This window comes from Styela clava, chromosome 2 (genome assembly GCF_964204865.1).
Source record: "Styela clava chromosome 2, kaStyClav1.hap1.2, whole genome shotgun sequence".
Lineage (NCBI taxonomy): Eukaryota > Metazoa > Chordata > Ascidiacea > Stolidobranchia > Styelidae > Styela > Styela clava.
The window spans coordinates 7,826,478-7,852,047 of NC_135251.1; the positions used below are offsets into that span (position 1 = coordinate 7,826,478).

The window sequence follows — 25,570 nt, forward strand, 5'->3', positions numbered from 1 at the left end:
TATTATTGGATTTACAAATCATACAAAACGCATAATACGTTTACTTGTTTCAGGTTAGCTTGCAGAAAAATGGAATTTGTAAGTGGCAAAACACATTGTCATGGGTTAGAAACATTTTAGCGCCACACCACGTTCACTTGAGCACTCATTGCAAGCGTTTCATGCAAAATATATCAAATAAAATGTCGCTCGCATATTAACTCCGCAGATTATAGAAATAAGTTTTACCGAAGCAGTTGTTGGAATTCGTTAAATGTACCCTGCTTTTGGAAAGTATTCGAACAGAACCTGCGTTAAGGTTGCCCGGTATTAGGATTACACGCCATAAACAACAGCAGTGAATTTACGTAATTGTGAATTAATTGTGATTCTACAATTAGCATTAAGGCAGAATAAATGGCGCTGGGCTAGTCACGCAAATGTGGCATGTAAATATTGCATACTTGCTTATAACAACACTTTCATATTTGCTTCTTACCTCCAGCCAGTTGAAGGTTGGTCTCATCAACGGTTCACTGGCCCAGCACATAAGAATGACGTCATATAGCTTCTCGGGACATGATAAAGGACGTGGTATTCTGAAGCCTTCTTCTATCTTGCTCATAATTTCATCTTGTGTCATTCCTGCAATGGACGTTTATAGGCGATTTATTCGAAAAGCAAAGTTTGTAATCGGGCCGTCGCGGGTTCATATGTTCTCGCTCCTCGATATGGGACTTTTATGTGTGAATATAAATTTAAAAAAGACCCGTTTGCTGGAGGACTACGAAGTACTACAACGAACGGAGAAAAGGGTATAGTTCCAGGTGTATTCATAACTGTATGAATCAAGTATAGTATTTTACCAGCATTTGATTTGGGTATGACAAGGGCTGTCCTTCAGTATCAGCATGAACAAATTTCAAAATTTAATTAAATAGTTTGGAGCCGGGTAATGGGCATAAGGTAGTTTGAAAATCGGCACCATTGCAACCATTACTCTGCGTGTGCAATACAGAATATCGTTTTCATATATGTGTCTCCAGGAATATATATATCTGTTTTGTATCCTAGAATTCTATCTTGTAATTAACTTGGAATATTTTAAAAAATTCATTTAGCAGCAAAATTATATGTTTGCTAGAATCCCTAAAATACACGTGTTTAAAGGTGATAATTCTAAATTTTGTTCGAACTCAATTCTCACATAATTTTGCTGAAAATATATAGATTTTCTAACCAGGATATAAATGTTGTCCCTTTGTCACTAGTTCAATCAGTAAAACACCAAATGCCCACACGTCCGACTTATGCGACATGACATATCCTTCGAATAGACATTCAGGAGCAGCATGGCGATGTGGGCAGGTAAACTCATCGGGCATTTCTATTTGCCCAAGATCTCCAACATATTTTGCCAAACTGAAATTACATAGCTTGCACAACATGTTTTCTCCAACGAGTACACTACCTGCGCGAAGATCGACTAAAACATACTGCAGTTGCTCCAAATAAACCATGGCGGAAGCCACCTGTTGAAAATTATTATATGTAATGAATAAATGTACAAAACTCTGTCGTAGCCATTTATTTAGAAGTAGGAATTGACTTTAAGTTAAGATGTATTAGCATACCAAAACAGACATTTGAATATGACAAAATTGTAACGATTATGAAATAATGCACATCAGCCGGTGCGCCGAATTTTTTTTGCAGCAGCTTTCACAACAATCACACCGCAACACTCGTTGAGGTAGCGAACATTTTCATCTGAAATGATGTTTGTCTGCTGCGGGAAATATGCAATCGACAGCCGATAATAACCTGAAAATGCTGGGTCATAATATCTGTGAAGTAGTAACGTAAGCGAGCGGCTATGTTAATTCATAATGATTTTATCCCAACTACATAGCGAAGGAATTTACTTAGGTAGAATGCAATGAACATGGATTAGACTAAAATTTATCGTAATCCGGAATACATTGGTGGTAGTCAATTTGTTAATGAGGCTTTTTTGAACTCGAAAATTTACCAAAGGGGACATTTCTAGCGCTGATAGCGCAAAGGGATTTTCATCTTCATCGCCTATGGCAGGGAACTCAACTGGCGGACCGCGGTCCGAATCGGTGGCTTTCGAGTTTTCGGACCGCACCTCATTCTATATGTTGAAACGCTGGCCCATTAACTTTGGATATGTGAAGTTTTTTTCTATTATATGACTTTAACTGTGGCGCCGTAATAAAAATGGGAAGGTGCTGTCCTATGATTTGCGAAAAATCACCAACTGGGAACTACAAGGCGCATTATGAATGTTGGAATTTTTGCGGTTACCCAATTTTCCACAAAATGCTTTTCTGTTTGAAGTCTTTATCCTTATGATTAGAAGCACTGATATTTATTTAGGCGCACTGTGATATACATTCTCTAGAAAGACTGGATCCCGGTAATTTGTAGTTTTGTATACGGATCTTTGGTGAAAATAGTTGAGTAGCCTTGGCCTACCTATCGTTTCCGCTGGTAACTAAGCAAAATGCGTGCGATTTACAGCGTGTAAAATGCGTGAAGACAACATTTTTTTATGTATCGCTGAGCTCCCAAAACAAAATATAGACTGCGTTTTTCATTTTCAATTTGTGGACACTTTCCATTTGCTGCCGCGGCACGAAAATCCGAGAGTCACTATATTGCGCGCATTTTTAATCACACTCAACGTCTCGTCAGCACCGATCATTGCATCATGACGCGTTTTCACACTGTACGTTGAATTCTGCGAGAAAAAACTAGTTCTCGATCGCAGTGATTCCGCCCCTATAGGGAGTGAACAGTGAAACATCCCACTCAAATTTTAAAGCTTGGTAATAAAATTTACTCATAATACCCAATATATTATCCCAATATTGTAAATGTCTAACTTGTACACTTGTTTCGTGAAAAATGCAACATACCTGAGCAGCCATGCGCATTTGATCTTTTAGTGTGGTATGGCGGCCTTCGCCATTTTTGAGAAAATCGGACAAATTGCCATGCTCCGTATACTCAATTACCAATATCTTCTTCTCTGAATCAAAGAATAAATCTCATATCAATCAGGGTTGAAGCGTTATATACCGCAATAGTCATTTAGTCACAATAATTATACAATACTATCAAAAGGTATGGTATGGTATGAAGCGTTATATTGTACAATATTTATTTTGCAATACTATTAAAATTCATTTGTCATAGCTTTACTATTACAAAGTTTAAAAAAAAGTGACAGCCTACAATGAATTTCTAATAGTCGTCATGTAATTAGTTCAACTCTTATAAATTTAATAACACACTTTGAAAGACTTTTCAATTTTTCAAAGTTTCAGTAATAATGTGAAATGATTTCGAAGGCCTACTATTAATGAATAATATTTGTTGTTTGCTTACCGATAACCGAGCCATACAATTTCACAATGTTTTTGTGAGTCAGCCTTTTCAAAATGTTGAACTCGTTTTCAAAATCAGTCCCGGGCATCCTATATTCTGGATTCCACGCTTTTATCATCACGTTTTGATCACCGAAGTTACCTTGTGAACAAATACATTACCGTGATGGGAAAAAGATAAAAATATAAATTATATATTTAATAGTAATTTGGTGATTTTGATTGAGTCCGCTGAAAAAATTGTCACAAAAATCATATATAGACTTTCACATGGTTGTATTAGTTTTCCAAATTGTAATTCTATTTTACAAATTTACTCAATTGGTTTGTTCAGTTCAGACAACGGATATCCTATAAGTAACATCTATTGCAAGCTGGCGTCTCACTCATGTGTGATTAGCCACGATGGCCTTGCGATATTTAAATGATACCATTAAAAACAAGTTAGTAGTTGCCGGTTGTTTGGTAAATCCTTTACGTTGGATATACGAATTTTTCGTCTACGACAAACAATGCTTGCACTCCCGCTCCACACAGTTAGATTACAATCGTATGCATTACACGCGCCTGATTCCTCTACATTGTGATTTGTCAAATAAAATTTGGTTTCAAACACATGCCCAAACTAGAATCAATATACCTATCCACACGTCCACAAAGTCTGTGATCAGGATTTTTCTCTTTTTAACGATTTGACTCTCGTCAATATGTAACCAATCTTCAATCTCTTCTGTTTTCATCGAATCTGAGTCATATAGAATTTTTATGAGTGAAAATGAGTTTTTATGGGTGTAGTACTAGGCGTGTTTGTTTAAGCCTAGTGCATTTGCACTTGAACCGAGGATAGAATTGTTCTAAAATTCGTCTTGTAATGTAACGGGATTTTACCTTCTGGCCATTCCATGTCCCAGAAAAATACACATTTCTCAAAATCTCCATATGTCACAAATTTATAGCTTCAATCCTAATTCAATGTGATTAATAAAAAATTTTAGAGCGTAAGGCAGTTTCGCCGTAAAATGTTGAAAAATTATGTAGTTATTAATAGTATCAATTTACCTTCTGCTAACCTTTTGTTTTTCTCGGCAGAGTCACGGAGCGTATTGGTAATACTAGCATAGATGGCAACAGATTCGTTTCTCTTGAGGTAACCTTCAAAAACAAAACAAAAAAACACGAATCCTGCCATTTAGCGCACTTCAAATCTTTAGATTGAAAGTAATTTAACAAAAAACACTGTCGAAATATGTATATGTAATATTTTTTGTTTAACAAATCGCTTTATCAATTGTCCAACCATTATTGCTGAACTTTGGTACCAGAATAACGACATGCATAAAAGTAGTTTGTGTATATTTATTGATTGGATTTAGAATTAAAAACAAATTTACTCGCTCCGTGTTGTTTGAAGACATCGTGCTTCAAGATTTCCGAAGTTTTTGGTCGTTCAGAGGGGTTTTGCTTCAGCATCGAGGTTAGCAAAGACTTTCCATGATCGCGGTCTGGTATTTGCAGTTGATCGAGGTTCAAATTTTCATTGCGTTTTATGTAGTGATTCCATGAGTGGGGGTCATCGCCGAAAACGTGTTTACCGTGCGACCAAACATAACCGAATATCAGCGCAAGAGAATATACATCAGATCCTTTGCCAATATCCTTGGCGCCTTTCAGCAACTCAGGCGAACGCCAGCCATCAGTTCCATGCTGAATCATACTTTGAACTGTGAATTCACGTCCACTGGTCATTATCTTTGAAAGGCCGAAATCGCAAAGCTTCACCACATTCCCAGCAAGCAACACATTATGCGGTTTGAGATCCCGATTCAGAACATCATGATTGTGAAGGTAATCTAACCCCAGAGCAATTTGAAACGTGAAAGATATGTATTTATCGGCGTCAAAGGGAATCTTCTCCTTTACTTCCAACTCAATATAATTGTGAAGATTCAACGGATCGCACTTCTCCATTGCGATGTAAATACACCACTGACCGTGATACTTGAATGTATCAGTGAACAAGCGCTCGACAATATTTACATGACGAGGAACAGCAAAATGAATTTGCGCTTCTCGTCGTTCGCGCTCTCCATCGCGTAAAATTTTAACCGCAATTTCGCGATCACCAACAACACTACTACGCAGGGTAGCGCGAAAGATTCGCGAATCAGCGCTAATGGGGGTTTCTTCAGAAACTACAATGAACGGGGGGGTCAATTTGAAGTGACCTGAAAATAAAAAATCTGTATTGCAATAAGAAACATGCTTTACAGACCCAGTTTAGCTAATATGCTGCATGCCGAGTACTCATTAGAAGTCCTGTAACCCTATGAACATACTATGGGTACCAGGTTAGGGTTAGGCCATAATATCATTCCAATTTTCCTTATTTTAGTTCTATTATGAGTTCGGGGACTAGCCAAGTGACTCCCGTAGTATTTGTACCTGAAATTATGGCCTAACCTTAACCAGGTTATATACGACGTTCCGGTGTGCGCCATCTTGATTCACATACTACGGGAGTACTATATAATTTCATCTCTCAACTATCTAGATTTATTGATAAAATGTACTTGAAAGCAAGATTAAAATAAAATTTTTCTTAGAATATAACTAAAAAAACAAACGGTTTACAGTTGTGCATGAACAACACCATAATTCCGCGCCAATTTATCAACAAGTTACTGGGGTATGAGATAACAAAAATTTTGACATATTTTTAATGGTCAATGCACCCCACGAGCGGAAAACTACATCTAATAAACAATTTGTTTTATATATTTCCTTTAACAAGAGAACTATGCTCAAATATATGGACCCAAGGTGTATAATAACAAAATGATCTACAGGTAAACTTCGTGTCCAAAAAGTTCTAAATACTAAAATATCAATTAGTCTTACAATTAACTCTCACCCTTAATCTCTTCGAAGCCAGAGGTTTTGGCGGAAGCTGTTAAAAGTAATGAATGTTCTAATTACGCATCGTTTGGAATATAAGCATTGCAAACAGGCAAATAAATAAATAGGCGATAGATCAGTAGAAATAACTCAACAAATTATTAAAGGGAATTAATTGCTTAGGGGTTAGGGCTATTAGTTTAGGCCGGAAAAGGCCTCCGCAACCTTTCTAGTATTGCGGGGGAAATCTAATGCGGGGCACAAGTGTCTTCCCTAATTTGAATACCAATCAAGCTCAATTTACGCATAAATTTGCACAATAAAAAATCGATATCGCGTCGCATATTAACCATTCGAATGGAATGTATGATCTTTCGTACAAAGCCCTCGCCGAAAAAACACCTTTAACGCTTAAAATAAGAAAATAATAATTATACAGTTAGGGTTAGGAATCCAAATTGAGCCGAAAATTCAAATTTTTTAATACGGTTTTCTTTTTCAAATCTCACATTTTTGCAATAGTGGCGTAGGTTGTACAAAAGATACGAATTTTATTATTCAAATATCAAGCAACATCGCTGGACACGGCACTCGTCCGTTATTGAATCAAACATCAGAGACGTCGAAATCGAGCTGTTATATACACGTAATGATGTTTTTTATATTTACTTCCTGTACCTGAGATATCGTTCTAATTGCTGTTTAGGATATTTTACGGCCATAAGGCGCACCAGGGTATACTGCACACTGTCAATAAATTGTTTATATTGGGTTTTTGTTCATCAAAAGGCTCACTGGCCTATAAGTGTAGGCACAAAAGGATAAAGCACTTCCTGATCCATACACTATTGCGCGCACAGGCTTATAAGGTGCGCGATCGATATTTGAGAAAAGAAGTTAGAGTGATCGTAGTCGGTAAAATACGGTAATCACTAGTCACTACGACCAATTTCTGAGTCACTTAAAGTAAACAACTCTACATAGAAGCATGAAATAATGATTGACAGAGTTATCGATCGAAAAAATGGGTTCCAAGAAATCTATTATTCTATATTGTTTTGGGGATTGAATTGCAAATAGATAGTGCAGGTGAAATTCACTTTTGGCAAAATCGTGAGGTCATAACTCAGTCAGGTAATAGTAGTTAAATATTTTAAACACACTGAGAACACCTATTGTTCACAATGGAATCACAAATTATTCACGGTCACATAAAAATGAAATATTGATTATTGAGAATCCTAACAGTATTAACGAAAAGTAATCGTGTTACTAATGTTTGCAGCGATATTAATCTGACACGAATATATCGATTCTTAAGTTCAACTCGTGGATTGAAAAATCTCGATCGCACATTGCTGAAAATTGCATTTCTTATAGCGTGTTTATGGGCCATAATGCGCACTTTAAATATTTTCCCCAAAAATCAGTCGTGCGCCCCATAAGCCAGGACGCATAATGTATGGATCATTGAATCGGGTAGTGCTTTGAGCTTAATTGCCTCAAAAATAAATACCGGTATTGCGTATTATATCCCGATGAGTCTTACTCCTATATATGAAAAAATAGATCTAAGCAATTTATTAACAATGCGATTTATTATACGTTTCGCCTTATAAAATAAAAATAAAATACGGTAGAGTATTCTCATGTCTGACAAAAAACTGGTTTAACAAAAAGATTTCGTATTTCAATCGAAAAACTCAATTGAAGGTGATAATATTTAATCATTAGGTGAATTTTTGTTGGACGATATAATTTTACATGACTTTTAGTTGAATTACAATCAATTAACGGTATTTTAGAGAAATGAAAACCCGACATCAGTTATTGGATGAGTAAAGTATCAGTATTTATTTTAACCAAAATTGTAAATAAATTCTTGCATAATAGGAGTTACAAATTACTCAAAAAAGTTTTAGGAAAAGAATTTAACCGCAGCTTTTTTTAATGTTTCAACTAATGCCAGTGCATTTTTATCTAAATCAAATTTTTATAACAAAGAAATGTTACAGCCATAACAATTCATAGTTAAAATCCGTAATAGTAATGATATGATGTACTACAACACAAAGATTCTGTTTCTTTATTTAAATACCTTGATCATATTGGTTGATCACAGTCTTATTGATTATCTTATCACCAAAAACTGAGTGACGGAAATCTCCTCCTTCGACGTTAACACCTCTAGACGGATCTAAGAAAAAAGAATACAAAGTTTCAATCCCTAGTGTAGCAGTTCGTTACCAAATTCGATAAGAGACATCTGTGTACAGGATTCTATTAATTTGCCTTGAAATTAACACGAACCCATGCTAATAATTTGAAAATATTTATACAAATCAATCAATTCGTAGTAACAAACATCCGTTTTCGATTCATTATACAAAACTAGCATTCTGTAATTCATTCAAATATAAGTAAGCGGTTACAATGACAACAAAATAACGCATTCTTTCGCAGACAGACAAAAAAGTTATGCAGACCGCGATTGGCAGGTTTGTCCATTGGAATGGGAACGGATGGAACAGCACACATTTATTTGAGGATAAGTGAACTCATGAGACATGCATGCAACAACGATTACCAAAAGTTTAGTTCTTGCGGAGCCTAATTATCAGGGAAAAAACTCACGGCGCACTTACACGAAAAAAAAGAATGCTGCTATTGAAAAAACTAAATTTTGTGATTGCTAATTAAGGCAAAATATCAATAAATTTTCAACTCGCGAAGTTGAAGCAAATAGTTTCTATCTCCTTTGTTACGTAAGTAACAATAGAGGCAAACACTGCATAGCAGAAAGTAAACGACATAGAAAGGTAAAATGAACTTGATTGATTCATATACACATCATTTGATATAAGAAACAATAAAGCATGTATGATAATACGATATTTAAAATAATCAATCATACTTTAGTTATGTTTAACACAACTCCGTTAGTTTCCGCGGTTCACCTTTTTGAAACCTCTGCTATATAGGATTACATTTCGTGTGTAACATTATGTCCTTACCGACGAGGTTTTACCATGATAGTGAGGTAACTTGGTATCACAATGATGTGTATACAGACAGAGTCAGTATTCGCTGTGCTTGTTATAATATTACATTCTATAGCACGATTCCAATTCTAGCTTTCCCGGGAAATTGGCCGGTCGATTCGGACGAAACTTGGTATGTAGGTCTGGGATAGGGGCCGCCTAACCCAGAATTTTTTATTACGATCGGGCCAGAAAAATGAGTTGCCTGCCATTGGTATAAGCTAGATGTGCATGCAACATGAAAATTAGGGAAATGGTTCAGGAATTATCTGAAATAGCTAAATTATTTGAAACAGTCGATGGGCAGGAAATTGATAATGTGCTGAATGAGCAGAATGACTCAGAAATCGAATGAATGTAGTCCTATTAAATAGACACTAAACTTAAATTTCCATGAATTTAAAATTTTCTATTGAATTATATTCCAATGGCGATTAGGAACCTCTGCTTTAGAGTCCGAGATATTCTCAGAAATGTTAAAACAGATCGGTATAGGTAGGCTCGAATATAAAATATATTTTTCCAAAGAGTACGAATTAATATCTGAATATCACGTGGGTTATGCCACCCTTGTAATGTGCTTTTCGCAGAAAGTTCGGATTGATGTTTCGTTTCCATGGCAGCAGCGAAAACACTCTCCGATCGTTGGGAAATTTCTTGTTTTCTCCTAATTTGTTATTATCTTTTAAACTAATTTTAAAATTAAAATTCCGAGGACGCTACCCTCTGCGAAAGACAATACTCTTTCGTGCAAGCAATTTTTAATCTCGATAATCCATAAACTGGGGAAGCCTTAAGAATTTTAATGGCCATGATTAAATATTAGCCGCAATATATCGCCCATTAGAAAATACGCGCAGGGCTATAATGAACTGGCAGCTTCGGTGAGACGGTCATTGCAGCACGATGTCGTTATGAGTGCCATTTGCCGCCTCAATTATCCGCTTAGATCCGACTTGTTTAGTATATGTATTAATACGGGATATCTCGAATCAACATTAAGCATACCTTTTCCCGAAGATTCAGCCATAATATGTTCACTTGAAGTGTAAATCCCTTTGAATTCGAAATCCTATTATATATACTATATCCGAGTAAAAACGTTTTTATTTTCCAATAAGGGAGTCGTTAGTATTATTTGATATACAATATATTTCCTAGTTCAAAATTGAATAATAAAAAGATAAAGTAAAGTGTACCTTAATTATGACAATAATCAATTCAGAATCTAATGGGTTTGTTAGTTTGTCTGCATCGGACCTCCAAAACTTTGCTGTTAGTCAAATTATGTATATTTTTGTCTGACCATTTCTGAAAGATCTGACCGACTAAAACTGTTTAACAAGTTGCAACTATCATCCTGTGCCAACCAAATTTTTTAAAATAACTGATATTAAAATTGCCTGTGGTTAATTGGCTAGTGATATATTATCTGAAAATTAAAACATAGCTGATTTCTCTAAAACCACCGTGTTTCTCCGAAAATAAAACCTACCCTGAAAATAAGACCTAGCTTGAATTTTTGAATTGATTTTAATATAAGCCCTCCCATAATAAGACCTAGTCAATGAAGCCAAATTTTTTTTGACCTTGTCGATAGCAAGAAATCTCTTTTACACGTTTTAAATGAGTGATAAATCTATGTTTGCAGTTCTTTTCAATAAACACGTGTTTTTCATGAGTAAATGAATATCGGTTTCTATATTTTGTATATTAGAAAATTTAGTAATTCATCTCTATGGTGGCCCATCGTTGTCACGCGTAAAATTGAAAATAAAAATAAAATAAAAAACCGAAAATAAAAAAATTGTTGTAAAAAAACATAAAAATAATTAAAAAAAAAATGAAAAAAAAAATTAAAATTAAAAAAAAATAAATAAATAAAAACGAAAAAAAAAACAAAAAAAAAAAATTGAAAAAAAAAAATTAAAAAAAAAAAAATTGAATAAAAAGAAAATAAAAAGGTTGACAACGATGGTCCGCTTCGTGGCCCATCGTTGTCACGCGTTTTTATTTTTAGAAAATTTGCTTATGCTTGGGACCAACGTTGTCAGGCATAATCCTACGCGCACAAATGTGTTCTCTGGGTTTCAAACTCACTACTGATTTTCTTGAGCAATATTCAATATGAAAATGTTCTATAAATTCTCCATGCTACAAGTTCAACAAGAAGTAATATATTTATAATAATGATAAGAGAATATAGAATTGAATACGAAAATTCGGAAAATTTGTTTTTACGTGTATAAGGTAATTCAATTGGAGAATGCTGCTTAACTACTCAGTTGTCTGGACACTCGCGATGCCGGTACCGTACCATCTTACCAAATACCGGTAGTCGGTTATAGTCGCTTTGCGTCTGACCGTACCGGTAGCCATACAATCACTCATGTAAGAATGGGAGATACGGATAGTCTCGTAGAATATAGACTACTGAAACACTCTCTGCGCCTGCCCCATACCGTACAGCCGTAACGTACCGATCCAGACAAATGATGAATCGCCAGTGTTCAACCATTTATTTCAATCCATACCATGATCCTAGTAGAATATAGTGAGTCGAGGTATGGATTGAAATAAATGGTTGAGCACGGGCGATTTATCATTTGTCTGGATCGGTACGTTACGGCTGTACGGTATGGGGCAGGCGCAGAGAGTGTTTCAGTAGACTATATTCTACGAGACTATCCGTATCTCCCATTCTTTCACGAGTGATTGCATGGGTACCGGTACGGTCAGAAGGTACCGTACCGGCATCGCACGAGTGTCTGAGCAGTTAAGCAGCATTTTCCAATTAAATTACCTTCTACACGTAAAAACAAATTTTCGTATCCAATTCTATATTCTCTTATCATTATTATAAATATATTGCTTGTGGTTGAACTTGTAGCATGGAGAATTTATAGAACATTTTCATGTTGAATTTATTGGATATTGCTCATGAAAATCAGTAGTGAGTTAGAAACCCAGGAAACACATTTGTGCGTGTAGGATTAAGCCTGACAACGTTGGTCCCAAGCAGCATCAAGTTTTTCAAAAATAAAAACGCGTGACAACGATGGGCCACGAGGCGGACCATTGTTGTCAACCTTTTTATTTTCTTTTTATCCGATTTTTTTTTTCAATTTTTTTTTTTTTTTTTAATTTTTTTTTTTAATTTTAATTTTTTTTTAATTTTTTTGTTTTTGTTTTATTTTTCAATATTTTTTTTAATTTTAATTTTTTTTTATTTTTTTTTTTCAATTATTTTTATGTTTTTTTACAACTATTTTTTTATTTTCGCTTTTTCATTTTATTTCTTCATTTTTTTTTAAATTTTACACGTGACAACGATGGGCCACCATACATCTCCCAAAAATAAGCCCTATTGTTATTTTTCGGAAGAAAATTGGAATAAAACCCAGTCCTATTTTTGGAGAAACACGGTATTATCTGAAAATCAATTTGCAACCAAATAAAATTCCGTTGACCATTTTTATGAATACAAAGTATAGTTCGAAAAAAAACCCACTATGGATAGTTGGATATGGATTTTTTATGAGAAAGGGAGCAGTCCAATATTGTCTATACTTAAGTTAGTAGAAAACCAAAGTTGAAGATATAGGATAAATATGGATTTATTCATGTAATGTTTCCTATGCAAAACAAAGATACATTTTTGTTCTACAGGTTAAAAAAGTCAAAATTAACTGATAGGATTAATGAACTTGGCTTTTATGTTTTTTTTTTCTTAAAAAACCAATACCAGTCTTTCTCAATACCCCAATTGCAACATTTTTATGTGATTATCTTAGAAAGCCAGTTCACAAAAACACAAAAATGATCTTAGTCCAATAGAAAGTAATGAACGGATAAACGTTGGCATAAATAATTTCCGCTGTTGGTGTCGAGTTTCAGAACATAATAGTCAACATAACCATTCAAATCAATACCGGCCGACAGCGATTCTCTTGTGCCGCGTACGATAGATTTATTTTGTATAGAAATGACCTAATTTCCTTGAAACATTCAAGATAAATTCGTTACATTTTTTATTCGGCCGTAAATATTTATTATGTACAATGTAGATACAACGTTCTGCCGATGTCTCATGCTTACAGTATTTTCTATAAACTATACAATATATCACTTTTCAGTGAGTGAGTACGTGGTTACTTTCATCATAGAAGTCATACAAGAGCAAAAAAGTGCGGTTTCATCTACACTTATCTAATGAGATCGGAAGATTTCAGACACCACTTGAAACGGCTCCTAAGTCTCTCACACGCGGGTGTCTTAACGAAAAATAATTCGCGTCTGAGAAATATCCACTCGCATGCTTACTTTAACCCAACGTTTTTCAGTCTGAGTTGACTTTGTCAGAAAAGAACTTTCTGGGGAATATCAACTTCGGGAAAAAAATTCGTTTGGAGTTCTGTGTAGTATTATTAATATTCTTTAGTTTTAAATCATTACCATACTGCTTATTCATAAACACATAATAGACTCTTCCAAGGGAAAAAAAAATGGGAGTGCGACTAGCACATAGCAATAACATAAGATCCACCACTGACTGAATAAATAGAATATATGCATAATAATAATAGAGAATGAAGTGTTCCAAAATTAAGGAAAGGGGGCGACATAATGCTTTAACCTGTAGGTTCTCAAAGTCCCCAGGCTCCGCGAGGGAAAACCTAAAGGCTCCGTGGCCTATTCCTTTACTTATTAAAACACTGAATATTTTTTAAAACCAAAACAGCAAATACATTCGAGTCATTAAAACTAGAAGTTTTAGTTAACTTTAATCGGAAAGTAACAATATTTTTTTTTTGTATTTTTATAAATTCCTTGTGAGACTCAGTAAATATTAGCCAATCTCACCTTACCGCGGGCTCCATTGCACCAAAACCCTGCTAAGTCTATGCATGATACGTAAAATGGTTTGCAGATAACGGTAACGTCCGGGAAACATAAAATCAATATAACAAACCATAACAGTTTCTGACAAAATCCTCTCAAAAATTATTCTAAACTTGCTCAATCGATATATTTGTATACCTCGAGCGCACAGACATCAAAACTGAATATCATAAATTCCATATGCTTAAAATAGTCTGTCACTCTAAACAGCAAGATTGTATGGTAACAATGAAGTATTTCGAATGCATTGAAAGCGGGATCCAGGAAATTACGTCAACTGAATTCCTAAGTTTCTGAACTCTTGATACAGTGGAAATCCCACAATGAAATACATTGTAACGAAATGACCTACTTCAATGGGGCTTCAAAGTTATTGTGCTTGTGCAATCCAAATTTAAACCGAAGCTTTATTCTAAAGGTAGATATATTCATTAAAGCCACTGAATCATTGACCCGCAAGTCACAAAGTCACCCACCAAGTAGCGCATTAACGCAAAAACATATCATTCTTTCAGGGATACAAATTGATGTGGAAACCTGCTAAATTTCATTCCAACAATATGTGACCTTCTTATATAGTTATTCCGTTCCGAGCTGTTGGCAACAATATTGCTACAACGTTCAATCAATATGTTCATTTTTCGTAAGTTGCTTTGTTACAGCAATTCGCTCTCGAAGGTGCGTGAACCAAAGGGTCACAATATGTTTTTGGGGATATACGATTATTATTTATGATATTAAAACTATGGAAAGATTTGCCCAGTGGTGAAATTCAAGGGTTCAGCACAAATCTCTCGAACCCATTCTTCCATGTCGGGAAAATCAGCGAACCCGTTCTTATTTTTTGTTTTAGAGGTTAGACGACCGCAGAAAATGGGTTCCGTGTACCACAGCCGACTACTGGCGTCTTATTGGTCGTTTCAAAAGTATGTATCACATTTATGTAAAGCGTGTCATGCTAATGCAACTTACGTAGTGCCATGAATATATTTTCTGAAATGAGGGAACCTATTGTTACTGAATTCGATACAAAAGAGAACACGTTCCTGAAACTTTGAATACCACCGCAGATTGGCTGTATAATTGTGACATTTGTCAGTGAGTTATATACATGTGCATTTGTGCAAGGAGTCCTGATATTAGTGCTCTATATATATAATATAATTGTTTTGTTTGTGTTACTTGATATGGACCACGATGGTCCGGTGTAATAAACGAAATAAATTGAATATATGCTCAAAACTTAAAACTACCAAGGTTTATATAATATGAGAAAAAATGCAAGAACTATTTTATTATTGATTCAGACATTTTTGAATCTCCCCTCGAAAAGACTCTTTTTCTCAGTCTCTGTGTAGCTTCTACACGGATGGACCGATCTGTATAAAAAGTTGGTTCGTATTAAACACGGATCCTACTGTCTCTTCAGTCACGTGAGTCCGGATTCACGTTTCGTTTCAAGGAAAGAAAAACACGCGTTGATCTTTCTAGAACTCCACCATCCTCAAAATAAATATATTCCGAGCGAATTGTCTTTCATCTCGATGATTCATAAACTAGTTAGATCGAAGGAATTTGATTGAACTTGTTTTTATTATAATAAACTAGTTTAATTCGTTTTAGCTGTAATTTGCCAGTATTGCAGTTTTTATCATAATATTAATATTAACTGTGCATTTTTAATTTGTATTTATTTATTCATTCGCCAACGTTTTCTCTATGTGTGTTCCATTTAATTGAAAAAGGAATGATAATTCACTCTTATTTCATTATTTTCAGAAGCAGATTAGTGTATATAATGTAGCTGCACTACCCTGTAAATGAGGTATCAGTAAATTTACAAAGCAAATTCAGCAAAATTCACGTGTTCGAGCACCTAAGTCGACTTAATTTAATGTCTACGGCGCAGACTCTACGCCTAAGTCTTTCGAATGTTAATTTAACACAAATTTCGAACCTATCGATTCGAAATTTGGGAAGACCGACGAAGTAAGCAACGAGGAAAACCGACATAGTGCGCTGACAGAGTCACCAATAGGATTATTCCAACAGCAAACTAGAAGTTTATTATAATGCACTATTATACTCACGGGAAATCACTGTATAAATAAAAGTTCCTTTAACTGGCATTTCTAATTATATAGATCGTGTTTACCGGTAATAATTCTGAAGGTACATCCCAACCTTGTCAACAATCAAAATTTGATTGCATTCGCCAATAACGTCGACGTTATTTAGGAGGGACAACATGAAAGGGCCCTCAAACGAAGACAAGAAGATTTCGTCTACTTCTCGTTTCTGATTTTTTACTTCACCATTTTGGAAGAAATGTGGAATGGAATGTTTCCGTGAGCCACATGCGGCCCCGTGTACGTCGGAACATTGGCCTGATCACACTTCTGTGCAAGCCAAGCTTAAATGACAGATAGGGATCAGCATTATATAGTGTTTAAACATGGCGCGTGCAAGCTTTTTTAGGTTGGACGCGGAGAAGTTCCAAACTTCGACTGAATAACTATTAGCCACGACAATGTGATAAGGTGTGTAAACATATCTGATAAAGCTACGAGTATTTTCTGAGTATTACCATTATATATTGATGGAGAGCATCATGTATATTTTAAAAAAGTTTTTAGACTCAATCAAAATTTGTGAAGGCTTGTCAGAAGATTACAAACGTATAAATCCACATCATGCTCTAAATTCATTATTATTTTTATATAATAATAACGTTTTACAGCTACAAATTAGAAACCGTATGCGGCAGCACCTCTCAAACTGCCCGTGTGTGTTAAATTATGATCTGCGGCTAAATTAAAGCACTCAGTGCAGGGGAGTGAGACGATGTGACCTCGAATAAACCAAACAAATGTTTACCCAACACTCATCATGCGATGTCGTCCGCACATTTTTATCTATAAACCTTGCCCGTATATTTGCGCATATGTACTGTCTCATGATTAGTCGCGTGACAAGAAAGTGCATTCATTTGAGGTGGAGGTGCAGACTTAGTGCTCGTTTTCTAGGATTTATTAAACTATCGGAAGACCATGAGAAGCTACATGCAATGAATGTATTCTTAACTCTATGTAACACGCAGAAAGTTTCTTTTATTGAAGCTACTTTGTAATCCACAAAACTAGTTCATGGATCGTTTTAGTATGTACTAAGGCAGTTTTTATTAATTAACTACTAAATATGAATTATAGTACTAAAAGTATGCTTGGAAAAAGGATCCTAGAATCATTGTATACGAACCCATTTTGATTATAACAAATATTTCTTGCAGAGTATATTATAAATATATATTTTGAACAAATATATATAAAAATATATTTAAACAGCGTATATATTAGTGGTATTCCCAAGTAGAAAACTTCCATATTCGGATACATATACAGGGTGGCCCAAAAGTAGGAATACAGTTATTAAACTATTTTATATGCTTTGAAGCTACTTGCAGTTCACTTTATGTTACTTAAGTAGGCTACCACAAAAATTGCTTATTTTTTTAGATAATAAGTGTGTTTAAGATAATCTAGTGTGAATTTTACATTAGTTTTCTAGCTGCTTGGAAGGTAATACATTTTGTAAAGTGTATAAGGATTATCAACTCGAAGGCAATATCGCTTTTTGTCTGAACTTCTTATGAATTAAATGGCAGAATCATTAAGTATAGGTATGTTTATGATCAATTCGACCTAATATTTGTTTATCTTCTGTTCTGTCTATGAGCATATTTGTGTATTTAATATAGCACTAATCGTTTAGAATACGTGAATATTTTATTCTATTAATAAAAAGGAATAACACGTAGGATTGGAGATTTGAACTTTTGATTAGTTGATGATTTCAGAATAGAATCGAATGTTTTTTTTTTAATCAATTCTTGAAGATATATAATTGCACGTTATTTTGTTTATTTGATGGGTGCTTCAGGCACGTACATACTTTACTGAAAACATATATTACCCAGGCAGTTCGCAGAGTTTTTACACACAATAAGAAACATTTATCACCAATACCTAACCACAAAGAAAAGAGTCGTATATCAGAATTGCATTGTAAGGATATGGCTTCAATAAACAAAATTAAGGAATTCACCTTGACCTTTGCCGGACAAAACAATTGACCGATTGAATTAAATTTGAAACGTCCGCCCAGTAAAAACTATTTTGCTAGAAATGTTTGTGCGCACAGCAGAGCACTGGGGTCAAAGAGTGGGATAGGAGGTAATAATAAGATTAGAATCGGCGAATTTTAAATTGCGAATGAATTAAAACCGTCGTTCTCAAAAAAATGTCCTGATTTGCCTAAAACTAGTTTTATCGTATAATTATTCAAGAAAACAAATGATCAATCTGTTTCAAAACCGGTCATTTCAAACTAACTAAACATATGGGCAAGTTTACACGAGTAACTTGCTTCAGAGTAACGTTGGAAATTCGTATGCGAAAACGGTGCGTATATTTTAACAAATATTTTATTCATCGTTGTCTCGGTGTCGTTGATGACAAAATTGAGCGAAAGTTTGAGGGCCATATTTGCGAGAGGAGAGATCAAAGCGACACATCATAGTTCAGGAACGACTTAAAGAACACGAATTATTGGTCGCAAATACTTCTTTACCGACAGTCATAATTTGGTTACGCTATAGCTGACATGGTCAAACTACGGCCCGCGGGCTAAATCCGGCCCGTTGAGTAATTCAATCTGGCCCGCCGAATGGTGACACGACCAAACTGAAGCCAAATTTTGATGTTTTCGCTAAAAAATAACTCAAGGAATTTGTTGAGATTGCTATTTAATTAAGTTTTGGCACGCTGTGTAACACTGTGAATATTGTTTATAAAATGTAGCTTTTACGTCACACTTAGATGGAAAAATTTTGGGCCTCGGCTTGAAAAACCTTGACCACTCCTGCGCTATAGGCGATATTATGAACACGGTTATCGGTTGTAAATACTTCTTTATAAGCAGCCTAAAAGTGTAATGCATTTCTTATTGACGTTTCCCGTGATAATGTTTAAATTCCTATTCAATGAAGATTACTATCCTACAGTGTATTTACACAGAAACATATTCCTGACATGCAGTTGGTATTGTTCAATATAAAACATGGTTGATATTATTTTTGTGTGCTTAATTCGATATAAGCTACACATAATAAAGCTACACTTACAACTACTGTCATGTTTTTAATTCTGTGTTCTTTTCCGAAGCCAAGTTCGTATTTCAGTGACATATTGAATCATAATTTTTCAATAATATTTAACGCTGTGGTAAATTTCAGAAATTTTGTTTTACGAATTTCATCATCGAAAAGACTTTGTATGATTCATTTGAAAAATGTCCATTATTAATTTATATCCCTCACCATTATGCACTAAAACTATGATACATTTAAAATTAAACAAATTGAATTCTAAAGTGCTGCCGCCCAGCAGTGGAAACGTAGACTATATAATTCATAACGACTTTGTCGAATGCTTGTAAGAAAACGAGATACTACACCAGGGATAAAAAATTTTAACCTTTTTTCCAAGATCCGGTTAAAGGTGTGAAAGTTGAGGGGGGAGATTTTCGCGGCTCAGTTTTTGGCGATAAGATTGTCAACAAGACCGTGATCAACAAATGTAATCCAGGTAATTAAAATTATAGTATAGAATAATCACAATTTTTATACTGCAATACATCAGTCATTTATTTGAACTATTGATCGTAAATTTTTTGCTTTCATTATGTATATGAAAAGTAGGGTAAATTCTATGCGCACTATTGCTTAACTCTAGCTATTTACAATTCAACCCGCAACAGGGAATTTTTTGTTTAAGATTGAAACAGAAACCTTGGTGTTGCTCTATAACATTTATCTCATGTTTCTATGCCCAAAATTAGCCGTAATGGTTTTTATCAAATATTGCCTGAGATTTTGCTCTCTGTAATATGAAAACCCAAGTCTAAACTGCTAATATTGTGTATGTACCCACACACTCATGAATGTAGAAACGCATTGTCTTACGTACGTAGTCCATGAAGCCTAATTTTTTTTTTAAATTGCAAAGAAAGTTTATTGATACAATATATTGTTTTGGCCCTTATAGATGTATAGATGTATGAAGTAAAAATGCTTGAACAAATACTGATTAATAAACAACAAACCTGGTTAAGATATATTGAAAACTGACTTCATAACAAAATTGAAATTGTAAAAGGACCTCATAGAGACCCTGTATATTCATTTATTTATCTCTGCTAATAAGTTGTCTATTTATTGCACGGAAGTTGTCATTGTGATGATTTATTGTAAACGATATACAAATGAAATATTCACTTATTTTCCCAGCTTCCATCACAACTCCCGAGGTCGGAGGTATTAAAGGTGAGATTGCATTGTGAGACTAATTAATATTTTAGTATAAAGATTTTGTTTAAATAAACAGCGAAAATGTTTATTGTATGTAATTTTCCATTTATTTACTATTTTTACCGCGGGTTATCATGTCGATTCGTGAGTAATTCAATATTTTTTTACCCAAAATACTGTAACTAACCAATAAACAAACGTAAATTGTTATTTCAAATAAAAGCCTATGTGATGAGTGATTGATCTATGACAAATATATGGGAAATTTTATGGAAAATTGCACTGTGTACGATTAAGCTTACACTAATCATTCTCTGTGTAGTTCAGAAATTATCATTTTATTTTCATATTTAATTTTGTATGATAGTTTCGTATGGTGGCGGAGTTTAAGATTAAATAGTTTATCAATATGTATAGCGACCCATCATTTTTTTGTGATTTATTTCATAATTACAAAAACTAGATAAACAACCTCGAGGCTACCGCGTCAGTTTTTTAGGAACTTTTACCATTAAAACATGACTACAAGTAATAAGGAATTCGCGAGCTGAGTTTATATACAATTCCCTTCGAATCAGTTCCTTACAACCTTACCCATGTTTAGATTATAATTTACGTGAGTTGTAGTTTTGTTTGAGGCAAACTTACATAGTGAAAACTTGTTGTAAAGCAGGTTTGGAAAGATTCAATTTTTAGGGGAAATAAGTATTTATAAAGAAGATCACAATAAGTTTACACGACTCGAGGTAGATTCACTGCACTGCACTGTTTGGTTTTTGCTTTATATACCATTGTGAGCAAGGACATCAAGTTAAGATTTCATTGAAACATTTCTACGATTACAAACCACTGCCAAAAGCTATAAAACAGTTGTATCGGGTGTCCGTAAAAACTGGACACATAGGTTAATTATAATTAGATATTTTTATTGATAATATTGACAATTGTTAAATAGTGAAAATAATAGTGAAATAACACCACAATGCTGTGGAAATCATATAGAAGGCACACGCTATTGGCTGATTTTAAAAATGCTGGTACTGATTTAATATCTAACCATTGTTGGTTGACGACACACGATGGTATAATTACGGACGTTGGAATGATTTGCGAAGGGAGGGGCACTGACACTTTTATAGCGAGATTTATATTTTTGTAACCAGTATATTCAGCGATTAAAGATCGAGCTAAATGACATGTCGGCAATGTATAAATGCGAGGCTCCAAAAATTCACAGTTGATCCGATAGTGGCATCGCACATTTTAAAAAGTAATTAGGTCTTCAATGTTGCCATAGATTTTGTACAAAATACGAATGGTCATGAAGCATTGTCTATTAATTCAAAGAGAGCTTCGAAAATTCAGCTATAACTCTTGTAGATCCCTTATGATTCTGTTACAAATCATTAATGATACTCATGCCTAATAATTGTTTTGTTTGAAATCATCTACAGGGTGTTAAAAAGTAACGCAAAATTTACAGAAGTTTACAGAAGAAGGGCTTCTTAAACATTTCAACTAACGACTTAACAGTATTGAATTACGGTGAAATGCCTTTAAACATTCCACGACTGACGCTTTTCAACTGTTACTTTTTAACGTAGCCACGACGAAAAATTTTACCTTAATTTTGCGTAACTTTTTTAACACCTTCTATATAACATAGATATGCCGTTTTTTTATTGAAGTTAATTCCCGACGAGAAAACACTCTATACGTGCCTTTCTAGTGTCAAGTTAAGTCTATTTTTAATTAGGAAAATATGATCAATATTTAATCATAACCCATTTCAATATTATTACTCTATATTCCTCTGTATATATCCCCTATATATTTGCCTTGCATTTTAGACCGGTAATTTACATTACTCTGACCTATTTTGTATTATTTGATGCTTGCCGATTAGCAACTTATTACTTATCGATCTTAAGATCGGTAAGTATGTTGATAGGTATTTGTCTGTTTGTTTGTTTGTCTGTTAGATACAGGCGATATCTCACGAAAGCAAGGTTGAATCTGCTTCAAATTTTGCATGTGCATTCATCATATCTCGAATCAGAAGCCTATTGATTTTGGATGAATTATGTCGTATAATTAGCGAGTTATTAATTAATTAGTGATGAAGAGATCTGGACTTTTGCAAATCGAGAGAACGATTTTTGCAAAGCGAGAGATTTTTGAGACGCCCTGAGTGTGTGTGTGCGATGCGCAAGTTATCACGATAGTGAGTCAGAGCGAAGAATACATACCGCTAGATCGTATTTCGTGATTAATCTTTAAGCATTGGCCATATCCCTCTTGTAACTTTAACGTCGTCGCGATGCGCAAGTTTCCTTCGAGAAATTTTCCACGCTATTGAGTCAGAGTGAAGGATACACGCCGCGAGGTCGTATCTCGTTACTTATATTTACCCTTTAAGCAATGTCCATATCCATCTATCGCCTATCAGGTTCGGGCTTGCAAAATTCCTCACCAATATATCGCTAGGCTGTGTTTGGATAGCCGTCGCAACCCGGGTTAGCGCCGTTGTATTTGACACAAAATGTAGGATTGGTAAATAGGCTATTGGCTAGAAACTAATCGAAACAATTCAGTTCGGATTTGCAGAATTCTTCATAAACGTATTTCCTCGAGAAGTATTTCGACGACGACGTGGGGAGTTGGCTATTGTTTCATACATTTTTGATATTGGCTGAAAACTAATCGAAACAATCTAGTTCGCGTTTGCAGAATTTTCCGAATCGAAACCGCAGTTTCTATTTTGGGAGATCCCCTAACTTTCGATCGATAAGTCTTCGGTCTCTGACCGATATTCTCGTTTTGTTGTTGATAAATAACATTTGCTGCGGCCGCTACCTACATACGACTTTTCTTTCTCTTAATAGTTGTGAAATTACTCAAAGACTTGATTTCAACGGATTTATCTTAATAGTTTGCGCAATTTATTTTAACTACTCATGAAATTCAGAGTTAATTGGGATAGTTTACTTATATCATATAACAATATCATGCCAAAAGTGTATCTGTTGATTTTATGTAAAAAAAATTCGTATGTCTTCCAGGTTTGTTCTCATCACCACAAAAGATAGTGGTGTGCTGTTATCTGTTCCCGGTAACTTGCTTATAATAAAATATCTATGTGAACGTGGATCGTTTAAGTACTTATTCGAATTAATTAAATATTTCATGCATTTCACCAGTTAATCGTTTTGTAAACTAAGAATGAGAATTTTTCAAATTCTAATGTAAAAACTAACGAGCAAGCGCAGATGTGGATAATCTGCTTATATCGTGATCAGTGACATTACAAGCATTTTTAAACCGTTGTTACAATGAATTAAAACAGAGTACCAAAGCTGCAACTTGTGACGCCTTAACGCATAACGTTTTTAAAGAACTGAAAATTGAGTGGTGATTTTAGCGATACGCCGTTGAATAAATTACACCATTGTGTCTAGCTAACCTCCCTTCGGAGAATATTTTACATGTCCTACTTCAAAGTGATCCAAGAGTCTTGCTGCACGCTAACAAATATATTTCTGTAACGCTTCGCTTCAGACATATATAGTTCAACTATATCAAGAAAAGCAGTTGCATGCATAAACACAAAACACCATTGTTTAATTTGGACTTTAATTGTCGAACACAAAACAACTAGATCATCAATGACCTTTCATTTCAGTCACTCGCTTTTATTTAAATAAAAATTCGCCGGTTTCATTGAATATTTAGGATGCGTAACTCCCATAGTTTTACACCGAAAATGGACTCTATTTCAAATATCTACTAATCTCCAATAGCCGACTATAGGCCTGTAGTCGGCGTTCTCGCGTTGTTTGCTCTGCACTGTTTCATAAATGAGATGGATATTGGGTACAAAAGAACAAAATGAAACAACCTACAAACGTGTTGTCTCTTAATTAAAAATATATTACAGAATGATACTTATTTCACTATTCTTCTGGAAGAAACAAATGTGTACCAACGGACAAAAAAAATTTCTCGCTTCGAAACAGACAGCTAACAAAAGTCACTCTGTCGCTTCTCGTTTCTTCAACACACTGGTGATAATTTGTTAATATTTGGCCGCTCAAAAAAAGATAAGTCTTAAATGCATATATGAGAGGTTATCTAAACTTGAACTCATGACGCAATCACTTTTATTAATACAAGGTTGAAAACAATACAGGATTAATACACGCATTGAAAACAAAATTTGATTTTAACATTTAATCGATACCACACCAACTTGTTTTTGTATAAACTAATGAGTATATTGCGACTGGCTGTCTGATATCCGATTCACGGCTTTTATGACAAATTCAAACGTGGGCACATGAGAAATATTTTTGGTAAAAAATGGAATGATATTTCGCGATACACTCAAAGTTGGTTTGGAAACCACACTCATTTTTAATTACCAATGATCATGTTGTTTCGAGGTTATAAAAACGTTAAAGTATTTCGTTATCATAACAAGTGAATGCGGAGGCGAACTTAAGCTACATCCTTTTGATTCGCCCACATGTGACAACAACGAAACCACGCATTTGAATGATTTTTTATATTGTTTGATTTTCGATCTCGCTTGCCTCTCGGATCCTTTTGGAATTTTAGAAAAAATGTTATTTGTATTACACATAGGCATGCATATAACGGGAAAACTTGGGAGACTTGCCTGCGCATTATTCGTTTCGAAACTGATATTATTATTGCATTTTTTTTTTGTCGATGTTGTAAGGGTGACATTAAAATTTGATTAGATTGTTATGTTTTAATAATTTGTAAACAAGACGTTCACCTTTCAATCGTGTTGACTTGCGCGCTTAGTTAGGCTAACAGGAAAGCAAGTTTTAATAAGTTCTGGCTGTCTGCTTACAAATCCTATTCAATCATCGTTGCAAAAGCAAATAAAATATTCCTCCCATTCGCATCTTCATGGTTCTGTGAACACGGATTTTCATCCCATA

The 25,570-nt window shown here is 34.6% G+C and overlaps 1 long non-coding RNA gene across 1 annotated transcript; it reads right to left on the bottom strand.

Moving 5' to 3' along the window:
- Nucleotides 1-5,955: 5,955 nt before the first annotated feature.
- Nucleotides 5,956-10,479, bottom strand: LOC144431912 (uncharacterized). Its single transcript, XR_013480269.1, has 3 exons — nt 10,340-10,479; nt 8,389-8,487; nt 5,956-6,342 (listed from the first exon to the last, which is right to left on the bottom strand). It is a non-coding gene; the product is annotated as an uncharacterized LOC144431912 (long non-coding RNA).
- Between the last annotated feature and the right edge of the window lie 15,091 nt (nt 10,480-25,570).